Raw genomic sequence first — 12617 nt, 5'->3', positions numbered from 1 at the left:
CCATACCTCGACAGAGAGCTAATCTCTAGAATGCAAAAACAAAATTCGCCTAGGCAAAATTGAGGTATAAAATAATCTTCAATATGATCTCCTCAAAATCGACTTCGCCACCTTTGGAGAGAACGTGATCTTCAATTATCGCCTTTGGCGTGGTCTTAAATGATCTTCAAATTCGCCTTTGACAAATCGCTCAAACAAATCCTCCAAGTCTTTAGCAAATTCGCCTTAATGTATCCTCAAGTTCGCATTTGGTATGGTCTTCAAATTCGCACCACCCTTGATGTATAAAGCGCCACCCTTGGTTTGAATTCGCACTACCTTTGAACACACTTCGCACTATATTCGCTTCTCCTCAATTCGCATGAAGAAAGGTAAAAATGATTATGTGAAAATGAAAATTTCCACTCCCTTCATATATAGCGCGCTCATCCTTTCACCTCTTAGGCCGACTTGCTTAATAAAACCATTTTTTAAATGATTTGCAATAAAATAACAAGGCCGACTTGCTTAATTGGGCGCTTCAAATCGATTTTATATTAATTAAATAATTACTTATTAATGCCTTGCGTTTTTTAAATGAGAATTTCGATTTTTAATAAAGGCAAAAAATAATTAATAAAAGATAACGCCATATTAAATGCTAAATAAAAATGGATTTTCAATTTTTAAATCGATTTAGCATTTGAGGAAAATTCGAATTGTTTAATTTGGCGCCAAAAATATGAAAAAAAGGGACGTACCTCATCGCTCTGGTCCCTTGGAGAGGGACAGGAGCAATTCACCATTTTTGTCTAGATTTTTGCATTTCTTACGTCCAACTCCTTCATCTTCATGTTGAAAATCGATCATCATGATGAGTCCTTCGAATTTGATCATCTTGCATGCGTACTTAAATGCTTTTTGAGTGTTCATCGCCCTTGTCCCTTGGAGAGGGACAGGAGCGATCTCCAAATTTCCACGTTCAATATGCATCTTTGCTCCTCGATCTTTCATTGTTAGCGAATAACATCTATGCTCATTCCTTTTGCGCTTATTCCATTTGTCTTCATTATGTGTTTGGACGTATTAAATGGATCATCGCCCTTGTCCCTTGGAGAGGGACAGGAGCGATCCACGTTTTCTCCTTAACCTTGGCAACTTCCAACTTCGATCCTCGTTGTGATGTCCTTCAAACGTCGTCCCTTGCCTTGCTTATCCTCGCCTAGCTTTGATCTATGCGTGCTTTTGATGATATCGCCCTGGTCCTTGTCCAAAGGACAGGAGCGATGGGAGCTTTTCACCTTGATTGGCAATGTTTGGACGTTCAACAATCTTGCGAATTATCTTCAAACGATGCCTTGGACCATATGCTATCTTAGGACGTCTTGACTTAGCTTGATCTTGAAGCAAAACGAGGAATCCAAAGCAAATCGCCCTGGTCCCTTGGAGAGGGACAGGAGCGATATGGTCCCTAGGTCCATTTTGGTGATTATTTAACGTTTGAAATCTTCATGCATCACCTTTCTACCTTTCCGTGGACCCTCTAAGACCTTGCGAAATCTTGTCCTTATGTAAATCTTGCTCAAAATGATCAATACATCTAACATCGCCCTGGTCCCTTCCTGAGGGACAAGAGCGATCTATGTTATAGGGTGCTAATCTCTTCATTTTAACGTCCTTTGAGTGTTTGCGCATGATGAAGACGCCTTGAAATGTCCCTCGCCACCTTGTCTTAACTTGGATCGTCTTTAAACTTGCGTAGGAAGCAACATCATCCTTGTATCGCCCTGGTCCCTTGGAGAGGGACAGGAGCGATCCTCCCTTTATGGCCTTTATTTTCACTTTGCCAGGTTCCAAGTTTATATTCAACGGACTCGTCCCTCTTCACTCCATTCGTTCATGCCTTGACATTGTTTGTAACTTTGCAAGAAAATCAATTATATCAAAAATCGCTCTGGTCCCTCTCTGAGGGACAGGAGCGAACTAGGCATTTAGAACCTTTGTGGACATCCCAAAAATCTTCAATTTATATTCAACGCATTTATCTCATGTTTTCCCTTGTTTTTGAACGTAAACTTGCCTTGACCTTTGTCTGGATTTTGCATAATGAAGGAAATCGCTCTGGTCCCTGGGAGAGGGACGGGAGCTATAAGGTATTTCGCCCTGGTCCCTTGGAGAGGGACAGGAGCGATTTGGTCAATATAGGTCATTCTCCTTCGTTTTTGCATCCCAAATTATATTCATTTGGCAAAGCATCTTCCTTTGGACGTCCTCAAATCATTAAGTCATCAAAATCTTGCAAGGACAAGGCGAAATTTGATTCGTAGCTCCGGTCCTTCACTGAGGGACAGGAGCGATTTTCCTCCTGGAGGCATTTCTGTGCTCATGAAAATCTTCAATTTATATTCAATGGAAAGATTTCGTCGTTCTCCATCACTTCCAACTTGAAATTTGTCTGGACTCTGCAGGGATGATGAGATATTTGAAAATGAGCTCCCGTCCTTTACTGAGGGACAGGAGCGATTTTGCTCCTACAGGCCAAAATAACATGATTTTTCACATTTTAACACTTCACGAGGCGAAAACAAATCAATTCCAATGCCCAGGATCAAAATTCAAAAAAAAGTCAAAATTTGGTCAAAATATTCAATCGGACAAAAATTCACATTTCACTTTCAACATTTAGACAAATTTAAGCTCTGCATCAACATTCCAATTGAAAATTAGACCAATTTGGCGAAATCATTGCATTCAAAGTTTGCATCCTAGAAAAGGAAGCTCAAAAGCTCTCAAAAACGACTGGATTTTGGCTTGAAAAGGCAAAATTTAAAACCCTAAGGCTTGGCCCTAAATCCAGACAACTAGCTAACTAACAAAACCCAAAAAACGAAAGCGAAAACGAGCGAGAAACAAGCAAAAAGAGGGGGTCCCCATTTGGGATGGGGCGATGTGTGAAATGGTCACAACAGGCCCTTACATGCCATTGCAAACAAGGTTGTAGCTTATCATAAGAGTCATTACAATTTAATGTTTGTAGCTTGAGGTCCAAGTTTGCTAGGTTGTTTCAAGGAGATATTGCTGAGCATCTTCATGGATTATGGGTGACATCATCTCTTCGTTCAACAAGTGTCTTTTTTCTCTACTTTTGCAACCTAGATTAATGCTAGTGACACATTGCTTCTCCCCCCCCCCCCCCTCTCTCTCTCTCTCTCTCTCTCTCGGTTGTATATATGATTTTTTTCTCCCTTTGCAAACATCTTGGTCTTCTAGAAATTTTAGTCCTAGATGTTTTCAAAGTATCTATATTTGCAAAGCTATGGTAGTATTCTAGTCTTAGCATTTTCGTTGTATTTGCATGCTAATGTATCTCTTGGCCTTCAAAGTTTCATGTAATTGTGATTTGAAGCAATTAATAAAAGATCCTACAATTTCTTTGTTATTGATCCTGAACTTAATTGTGGATGGCCAATCTATTACTGTAGTTCTAATTCTCATCTCTTACGTGTAGATTAGTTGCATTTCCTTCACATAGTTTACAATAGAGATTAGATCCATGAAGAATTTTGAGTTGAGCATCAACTAAATTACTTCTAAAGCTAAAGATGAATGTCGTCCATTTATCCATCCAAGTGGTGACAAATCATTGCTTCAAAAAATTTCAAATCGTCAGTCATTTCAATGAAAAGTGATCATCATTAATGATTTAATCCAATGGATGACAAAATTTCAATGAAGAATTTGCTCCTCCAAGCATATAAACCTCCTCATATTGTGAGTATCTACAAATCCTCAGTTTGCAACCCAAATTTTTGCTCTTGTTTTTTCTAGGTTATCTATGAAGGCATTTTGTCAAACAATTCATATACATTCTTATGTGCAGAATTTTTGGACTGCAGGATACCATACCAGAATGACTCCAAATTTTCCACTTTATAATCAAGGATTGAATGTTCTGGTTCTGTTTGTGTTTTTAATTTGTTTCCTGCTTTGGTTGGAAGGTTAGCATAAAAATATCTAACATGATAAGCAAGTAAGAGTAATCTGATTCATAAACCAATTCACTGAACTGCAAGGATCTGGATAGCAGATAATACATTCAACCAAAGTTCCCAGACTCGGACTCGGCTTTGACTCGGCAAGGCTGACTCGACTCGTGACTTGGCTCGGACTCGGTAAAATAAGGAAACCCTTGAAATTTAGAGATTTTTAACGATTTAAAACTTGTTTCATACACCCATTATTGAATTAAGCTTAAAGACACTATAACATCATCAAATAGAAGCTAATTTGATCACATACATAAACATACATCCATCACATGCATAGAAATGTAAATTGTAGTTGAAGGAATTAGAAAACATAGATATATAGAGTTATAAATGTTGTCCAATATATATAAAATCCATGACTTCAAATGTTCCCAAACATATATGTAACTCTAAAGTGTAAACAAAAACAAGTCTATGGCTCAGGCTCTGGCGCCTCGTCTATCTGCCTCTTAGAAAGGCGTCTAAGGTAGGTCCTGGATGACTGAGTAGCCATAGTCTCTGCTTGTGATGTGCCAGTCTGAGTAGCCATAGGTGTTGTGCCTGATCGTTCTCTATCCTCCTCCTCTGCCATAGCCACAGCCTCAGCCTTTCTATCTGCCTGGTCAACCCACTCAAGGTCCTCATTAGTGAAGATTGGATCAGTGGACTCAATGAGCCAATCGGACTGTAGTGTTGCCCCAATGTGATTTGTGCAAGCTTTTTACCTCTTCCTCTCAACTGGTTGCAAAACTATGGCTTCCTATTTTTCTAGTGTTCCACGGGCGTTGGGGACGCGTTTCGAGGACGGGGGGACCAAAGGCCTAAGTTTGGGGACGGCAGGGGGACGGCGACGGGGGGGTGGCGGGGTGGTGGTGCTGATATAGTTATACATATACATATAGTACTTGAAAAACTAGTTTTGAAAAGATGTATGACACTATTACAGTATAAGAATTACATTGTCAAATGAGACTATAGGAAATTCGAAATACTAAATCTAAATACCAATTACCAAGATTTCTAAGTTGTGTTGTTATATGGAGCCTAATCAGACTCGTAGGTTAGATTTTCCCTACTTCTATCGGCGCGGTTTCCCCCTATATTTTTTAACGGGGGTTTGGGGGCAGCGCCCCCAAGTTGGGGTCAAGGGGCAGCGCCCCTTGCGCGTTCCTTGTCGCGATACAGGGTGGGGTCGAGGGGCAGCGCTCCGCGAGGCCAAAAAATCATTAAAAAATGTTATGTTTTTTTTTTAAATTTTTTTACTGCACTGTTTTAAGTGACTCTGGCCGGGTCATGACCCTCAGACTCGGCGAGTCAGGGAGTGACTCGCTGACTCGGCGAGTCACGCCCCCTGACCCGTCCGAGCCCGGGTCAGGGTCACCGTGACCCGGCAGGGGTCACCCGGCCCATTGACTCGCGTGACTCGCCGCATGTCACGGAACTCTACATTCAACAGAGAACAAGAACACAACTCTAACCTTAATTCAATTCAAGTCTTGAAACTTCAAGCATAAGGTTGTACATTACTCCTTCATATGCTGCCAACCAAACTTATTCCGATCCACTTTCTGAGTGCCCAACACAGCAATAGGCTCCATACAATAGCATAAGGGGAGGCAGCTATCAAAGAAGCTTCAACTATATGATTCAACTCCTCAATGAACACATCTAGCTCAGTAACCTCATATTTGCCAATGCAAATTGACACACTTGCCTCTGCTTTCAAAGGCCAAGCGAAATGGTAAATTGCTACTCATGTGTCTAATTTGACCCACAATTTCTTTTGCTTAGTAATTCGAAATAAGTGATGGCTTCTTGTAAATCATTTTCTTTGATCAGCGGCTAGTCCCTTCCACTTGTAAGCTATAACCCACTGAATGTTCATGCCTATCTGGTGTTGTCCATTCAAACTCTTTTCACCACATAAGCACCCAATGCCTTTTCTAAGAAAGCTTCGATCATAAGTATGAGCTGTGATCCTTGAAAAGCTTGCACCCCAAAGTTGGTGAGCCCTTGGGAGCCATGCAAGAGTCTTGGAAGATCTTTGACTCTCAATATTCATTACTCCATTCTCGTCTTTGTTAAAGTGGCAGTAATAACAATTTTAGGAAACTCCCTTGGATGGTTGTGCTAGGATTTTTTCAAAGAATTCAAGATATGCTAAAGTTTGACCCACTCAAAGCCACATTAAATACCACATCACTCTTTGGCATCTTCAACACATGGAATGGACGCCTCTAAAGTGGTGTGGCAAAATCAAGTCTGCAAGCCTTGTTACCTTCACTAAAAAGCTGACCCTTCTAATTAGTTTAATAATATATAGCCCATCTATGCCTGAATATAGATACGACTGGGGAATTGTTCCAGCAAATTTAAAATAATTTATTTTAAAATTATTAGCTCATGGCACCACAACAATTTAAATCTTGACCAAACCCACTTGCAAACATAACACGATATTTTCAATAATTTTCGCCGCAATAACAATCAATCTTCAATAATCCCAAATCGGCAAACCTGAAATTTGAAGAGATAAATCTTGTTCCTCAATGCTGCAAATCATTAACTCTCAAGCTGAGACCTGAGTAAATCTCATTGCAACTGACCAGGGTGGATCTCTAACCACTGTAGCCAATCTTCTTTGAGAGGATTTCCGTCCTCCAGAAGGCTGAATTGAACAAGGTTCAATTTCCAAAACCCCAAGGGTTTCACCAGAGACAAATAACATAATTTGCATTGTCCAATTGAGCCCCTCAACTTCCTTTAATACTTTTTTCCTGCCAAACTTCTGGAAAGCACCATTTAAAAAATTCACCTCTAAATTAAAACTCCATTTAAGCTCTAGAAAATACCTTTTTATTAAAATAATGATAGTTGGACAGGCAAGGTCCTTGTTTTATGCGCTCAAGATTTAAAACTTTTCATCCTAGTTCCGATGAGCTATAACAAGAAGGTGCATTAAAAATATTAATAATATTAAACAAACTTAAACAAATAATTACAATAAAGCCATTAAATGCACCCATTTTGTGGAAACTACTGGAATGCATCACAAGAAAAACTGACTACTCTCAAGAGATCTCGATGATAAATAATGATAAACAAAGCCAATCGCATGACTTACTAAGAGTGCACCAGAAATCAAAAATCACCCCAGAAAGTTGTATATGAGTCCTCTCGACCAACTGAACTCACTGGAAACATTAAATAAGTCCTTTGATAATGCTAACACACACCCAAAAGGTCATTGCCAACTACATCGCAAGAGAACCCAAAAATGGGGACATTACAAAATCCAATGACCCAAGGGCCATGAAAGAAGGAAAAAGGGAGGGCCCATACCTAACAAGTGGAAGACATCGCTACTTCATAACAGATTGGAGGGATGTTAGAACTTAATCATCCGCACTACATTGATCATACTTTGATCTAATAATAGATAGCACTTAGTCCAAAGGTGCTATTCAAAAGCAAGGTATTGTTTAGAGATTCCTTAAAAAATGGTTTAAGAAGTAGTTGTGACCTATTATCTAGAAATGGTTAGAGATAAAATTAGTTATTGAGTTGTTAGGCCTAGCGATGGTAGAACACATAAAGGGAGTGCTGTGACAAATTTGAAATTTGAATGATGAATGGAGTGCCTTGAAATAATCTCAGAGATTTTGCCTAGTTTATTTTCTCAAACAATGTGGTCACTATGAAATTTTTTTATTGTTATTGTTACATTTTCTAAGGCTATAAATTTAAGATGCAACTAAGCATTTTCTTACCTTGCAAAATTTTCTTAGTACTTGTACTTAATAGCGTATTTCATTCCAAATGCTTTAATTGCTCATTGTTGGTAAATTTTTAACTTTCAAGAGAGCTTTTGTTAAAACATAATAGTCATCTAGAATTGTGCTTGCCAACGTCGTAGTGGCTCAACTACAATTTGTCGACATTACCTAGCTAGACATTGAACAATTCAGGAAATTGAATGGTACCTAGGATAATTCTAAAGTGATACATCACCTTGCCAAGGTGACACAAGAGTGCTTTGGGAGCCCTTGAAATGGTTTATTGTTTGCCCCAAGGTGTGTGACTTTAGCCCAATTAATCCAACCCTCAAGGAATCAATGATAGATGAAGCAACTTGTTGGTGAAACTAAAATGGTTTGAAGACAAGATTCATGGTTATTGGTGGTTCAGAGTTGAAAGCAACCACTAGATGAAGTGTTTTAGGAAAATTGATGAAAATTACCAACATTGAGAACTTTGAAGAAGGCAGCTTTGACGAGAATTTTGTTGCACTCATTTGCAGTTTTAACATGTGTTGAATCCTCTTTGAAGACCACCCAAAGGGAAAGACCTCCCTCCAAGAAGAATATGGGCTAGGCCCCAACCTAACAAAAACGAAGGGTTTGTCGGGATAAAGGGTCTTGCTTCTCATAGAAAAGGGATTGAGGTCCCTTTGATTTGTCCTAAAATTCCTCGCATTTTAAAGATTGGTAAGGCTCTAGCATTGGCAAGAAACAACTACCCATCTTCCCTCGTTCATCTAAAGTTTTTTAGGCCAAACTTAGAAATACAAAGGGCATGGCTCTAAAGATCCTATTGGATTCGTCACCAATAGACAAATTGGTCACAACTAGGATTATCAGTAAACTAGACTCTTCAAGCACTCACGGCAAGTCTGGAATGTGGACTTGTCAAAAATTGGGTGTGAGCGAGAGGTATAGTTTTTCACTTGGTAAATTGACTCACAAGTATTTGGTGGGTTTTTGATAATATATATATATATATGGGATTACAAAAATTTGGGTGTGAGCGAGTATTCTAGTTTTTCACCTAGAAGATTGTCTCACTTTGGTGGACTTGCCAAAATTTGAATACAAGCAAGTGGTCTAGTTTTTCACTTGGCAAATCAACTCACAAGTATTTAGGTCATGTTTAACATTTCTTGTTCTTTGTGGCATTGACTAGAGGGATTCTTCCGGACACCACTCTTTGTATTTGAATTTGGATAGTATGATAAGGGTTTTCTAGATTTGGGCTTATGCTCACTAGTTATGTTTGTATTCTTTTAGTTTCTATTTTCTTCTTAATGATTATACTATGTGTTGAGATGCATGTTTTGTAACACTCACCAACACAAAATAAAATACCAAGTATTCTTTCCTCTCTTGAACAAGGAAACCTCAAATGCTAAACTATGTGATCAAATAAGGCAACCCCAAGGTTTACAATGCGAACAATGCGACTTTACGATGGATAGACTCAGTGAAGATATGTGATTTGTTGTTCTCACAAAGGGACTTACACAATTGTTTAGGGATCTTATCAATTCTATATGTGATTTGCTGTTCTTACAAAGGGACTTACATAATTGTTTAGGGATCTTATCAATTCTTTTCCTTTGAATAACATATAATTTTGCAATAGAGCTCTCCAACTAATCCTAAGAAAGATCTTTTGAAATAAAATGCAAAAAGAATAAGGTTTAGGAATCTAATCTACTTCTAACAATGCAAGAAACTATTGATGACTTAGTGAAACCAAACCAAGCTTCACTTCATCATGAGGAAACAACTACACAAAGATGATGCAATCTTCAAGGGGAATGCAAATGATTTTCAAATCACTTATACACATCAACACCATAGGCATGCGAATCAATGAGCATAAAGTAATTGAAGTTAAGTTTTCAAATGAGTTCAAACTAACCATGCATTGCAACTTGCAATCAACAAATTACAAATGGTATGAACATATAGGTTTCACCATGAATCAACAACAATATCTTTTGTTCAACTATGCAACTTGATGTAAACAAATCTTAAACTAATTGAGAAGTAGGAAACCATGCTAACTTCCCAAAACAACACAATTCTCACCAAGCTTCAATGAGTTTGCATTTATTTTGGTAGTATTTCGCAACAATTTCACAAAATTCTCCTTTGCTACAAATGAAATGAGCAATCCTTATAAAGAGCTGTCAATTACAAATAAAGGGCCCAGATTGATTCTAAATCAACGACCAAGTTAAATCAAGGAAACCCTAAGTGGAATTTTAGTTACAACTACCACCTAATAACTTTTATTAAATATTGACCGGTGAAAAATAAAGTATCCTCCTTGGCACAATTTGAGAGGAGTAAGAGAAAATAAGAAAATTCAATGCCACCTAGACTATAACAAACTATCCTCTAGGAATGTGTGCCCCTCATCTCTTTCCTTGATAGAAAATTCAACGAATTTGGACATGATGATGTTAAGCTCTTCCATTGGTGGACTTGGTGTGTCCTCCATCTTGTAGTCTGATTGCCAAGTCAACTGTACACATGTGAAATATATTTTCCCATTCCAGTCCTCGTTTTTGTACACTATTCATGAAAGTCATGAGTGAAGAAGCATCCTCCAAATTATCCTCCGAAATGGAACATGTGGCTTTGAAGAAGCTAGTTCTCATTTTATCTTTCAATTCGGTCACATTCATGCCTTGATCATCATTCACTTCTTTTCCAAGCATTACCCCCACTGCAATGAGGATTCTATCCTGAATTCCCTTGACCATGCCCCCTAACTGAATGCAATCTTCCTTTACCCTCTCAAAGATTTCCCATCATCAATGCACAATATGATTGGTGAAAGTCAAATGCTTGGTTTGCCTCGACTACATTTCCATTCACCAAGGTTTGTTTGGGAATATCCATCAACACATGTAAACATGGAATGGTCCTTTCCTTAACAACCTGAAATTCATCACATAATGCAAGTATGAATTGAATCCTATCCTGAATGGATACAACTCTCCCATTTATCTGTACCAACTCCTCAATGAAATCATTTGCTTTATCAAATACATTTCCAATCCATTTCTTTGCTGCTTGTGCTGTCGATTTCATTCCTTCCAAATCTTCAACTGATTCCTTTGAAAGTGCTGCAGGAGGGGTGAATGTTCCTTTGGCTTGTTGAATTGGATTCATTAAGTGTTGTATATAATCCTTCAATTCCTTGCTAAAAACTCATGTTTCTACCTCATGCACAAAATTTCAGAAAACTTGAACCTTGACTAATTTTGATTTCACTTTGAGCCACCTGGAAATTAATTTGAAAATGTCTTATGATACTGGTTGCAGGTCTGGAAATGCTTAATTTGGTGATGGAAATTGCTTAAATCAGGTTGTATATCTCCTGCTTTGCTGGGAAATTCACACCTCTTCTTCACAAGTTTGCCCCTTAAGTCTGGTTCTGGAAATTCGCCCTCAGTCCTGATTTATTTCTATCAAAAGTCACTTCAATCTGATGTCGTTCGCACTAATTCTGATGTAGTTCGCAGCTCTAGGTCTTCTCTTAATTTGTCTTGAATGTGTTTGAATGAATGATGGAGAAATGATGTTTTAAACCTCTCATTTAAAGCGGTCCACACATTAGGAATTATATTTTCTTAATGAGGCCAACCTAGGTAAAAGTTTGTTTATTTCAAATTCGAATTAGACCTTGTCAAGTCAGCTAGACTTGATCCTTGTTTTTTTGCATTTTTAAATTTCAATTTTTTCCTCATCTTGGATCAAATGGGCTAGGTTTGAATTGTTCCATTCTAGGTGCAGGAATAGCATATATATGAGAACCCCTATTGGAGATTTCAAGTCACTAAGAACTGCACTCTCACCTGATTTCAGAGATATTGGGTGGTTAGAAACACTGAAACAGAACTCTCATGCTAATTCGGAATTTTCAGGTGGTCATAACTTTTCTTCTTTTTTGTTCAAAATTCTGAGTTGTTCCTTTGTTTTGCACACAAATATTTCACATTAAGGGGCTTTGAATCGATTTTTTTTGGAGTAAATAACTTTTCGAAGTGAAAATCTAAGTTGTTCAAGAACAAAGTACCCCCTCTCCTTGGCAGAAATTCCAAGTGTGAATGCAGTATACACCCATTGCCTAGGCGGAAATTGACATTGTGAAAGAACAACAACCATACACTTGGTAGAAAATTGGATTGTGAAAGAACCCAAGACCCTAAATCCTTGATGGAGATTTCACTTGTGCAGGAACTTAAGACCCAAAGGCATAGTGGAGATTTGGAATGTGCAAGAACTCATGGGTGGTCCGTGTTAAGGATTTCCAAGTGGAGATTAGGCCTGTGAAAGAACTCTTGAATTATTTGTGTAATGATTTCAATTTGAAATTCAAGCATAAGACCCTTCATTCCACTTGGAACTCTTCATCATTCCTTGACATTTTCATACACCTTTTCTTGAGGACTCCTCTTGACAACTTGGACAACTTTTCAAACTCCATGCTTTGTCAAGTGAATTCATGGGTTGATCAATTTTTGTTCTGGATTATTAAAACCTCGCTACCTTCCCCTTGAAACTCAAGAGACAAAACTACTGCCAAAATCTACACTAAGAAAGCAAACAAGGGATCCCCACTGCAATGGGGCGATGTAGGAAAAGGTCACAACAGTATGATCACCTAGGTTTTTTTCCTCCAGGACATTCAATTATAATGGATGTCTTTTCAAGTCGCATTGAACTAGATATATAAATCTAGGACATTATTATAATTTTTAGTATACTATCTCTTTGTTTCTTTCTGCCTTTTCATGTAAATATTTTTCCAGCA

General features: G+C 38.2%; 1 protein-coding gene across 1 annotated transcript in view; it reads left to right on the top strand.

Moving 5' to 3' along the window:
* The window catches only part of LOC131030541 (glutathione S-transferase T1), a 296126-nt gene that overhangs the window by 167898 nt on the left and 115611 nt on the right, over positions 1-12617 (top strand). The gene's annotated exons all lie outside the window — the stretch shown is intronic.

The sequence above is a fragment of the Cryptomeria japonica genome, chromosome 4 (genome assembly GCF_030272615.1).
Source record: "Cryptomeria japonica chromosome 4, Sugi_1.0, whole genome shotgun sequence".
Classification (NCBI taxonomy): domain Eukaryota; kingdom Viridiplantae; phylum Streptophyta; class Pinopsida; order Cupressales; family Cupressaceae; genus Cryptomeria; species Cryptomeria japonica.
Note: the sequence above shows the minus strand (reverse complement) of the source record. Positions and strands in the feature narration are given on the sequence as shown.